Consider the following 1,757-nt stretch of genomic DNA (forward strand, 5'->3'; position numbering starts at 1 on the left):
GGCTCAAGTGATCCTCCTGCCTCAGCCTCCTGAATAGCTAGGACTACAGGTGCACACCACCAAACCCAGCTAAATTTTAAAATTTTTGTAGACATGGGGTCTTGCTATGTTGCCCAGCTGGTCTTAGGCTCCTAGCCTCGAGTGATCTGCTCACCTCGACCTCCTGAGTAGCTGGGATTACAGGTGTATGCCACCATGCCCAGCTAATCTGTATTTTTTTTTTCTTTTTCTTTTCATTTTTATAGAGACAGGCTCTTGCTATTTTGCCTAGGCTGGTTTTGAACTCCTGGCCTCAACCAATCTTCCTGCCTTGGCCTCCCAAAGTGCTGGGATTATAGGCATGAGCCACCACTGCTCCTGACCTAGACCTTGTACTTTGAAAAGGGCATGACATGAATGAATATGTTTAGTACCTTGATGATGATGATTATTACTATCATTATTTTGGAAAGAAGGTCTCACTCAGTCATCCAAGTTGGAGTGCAGTGGTACAATCATGGCTCACTGCTGTCTCGACCTCCTGGCTCAGGTGATCCTCCCGACTCAGCCTCCTAAGGATCTGGGACTACAGATGCATGCCACCACACCTGGCTAATTTTGCTGTTGTTGTTGAGAAGGGGTCTCACTATGTTGCCCAGGCTGGAGTGCAGTGGCATGTGGTATGATCATGGCTCACTGTAGTCTTAACCTCCTGAGCTCAAGTGATCCTCCTGCCTCAGCCTCCCAAGGAACTGTGACTACAGGCGCATGCCACTACACCTGGCTAAATTTTGTATTTTGGGTTTTGTTTTTTTTTTTTTTTTTGGTAGAGACAGGGTCTCACTATGTTGCCCAGCCTCGCCTTGAACTCCTGGCCCCAAGTGATCCTCCCGCCTTGGCCTCCCAAAGTGCTGAGATTACATGCATGTGCCCAGTCAACATTATTAACAATAGCAAGGATGGGGATAAAGGAGAAGGAGCAGTGGATGCTGTGAGCCTCAACCCAGAGTCCTGTCCATGGCTAATGCCTCCCTCCCCCAGCTGCTGAGACTAGTGACTGCTGACCATTCACAGCTGTCAGGATTACAAGAGGCCAGGAATTCCACAACACAGAGAAGTGCCCTATCCTAGAATATGACTTTCTCAGGGGCATCCAGAGACCAGGCTCACACCTATAATCCCAGCACTTTGGGAGGCCAAGGCGGGTGAATCACCCGAGGTCGGGAGTTTGAGACCAGCCTGACCAACATAGAGAAACCCTGTCTCTACTAAAACTACAAAATTAGCCGGGCATGGTGGCAGGCGCCTGTAATCCCAGCTACTTGGGAGACTGAGGTAGGAGAATCGCTTGAACCCGGAAGGTGGAGGTTGTGGTGAGCCAAGATCATCGTCACCATCATGATCATTTCATGATACAGGGAATTCCCTAGGATCTGCTTATAGCTGTCATGGATATGTAAGCTCAGTGTCCACCTTTCCCTTTGATGAGATGTAAGAGAGTGGCATTAGGGGAGACCCAAATATTTCTCTCCCCAGAATTCACAAACTCCTTATCCGTGGCCTTCTGTAGCACCCCAGGAGAGCTCCACTCTTGGTCGAAGATACTGACGTGGTGCCTGGCATGACGGCAACAGTTTTGTTCTGTGCCTAGTGGTTGTAGTTAGGGATAGTCTGTCTTCCTGTAGAGAGCCACTGAAGGGAGCTCTCCAAGGTCCTTAGGTCACTGGGAAGGGCATCCCACAGATGGAAACCCAGAGACAGGTTGGGGAGCACATGGG

This window comes from Mandrillus leucophaeus, unplaced genomic scaffold, assembly GCF_000951045.1.
Source record: "Mandrillus leucophaeus isolate KB7577 unplaced genomic scaffold, Mleu.le_1.0 Scaffold234, whole genome shotgun sequence".
Taxonomy (NCBI): domain Eukaryota; kingdom Metazoa; phylum Chordata; class Mammalia; order Primates; family Cercopithecidae; genus Mandrillus; species Mandrillus leucophaeus.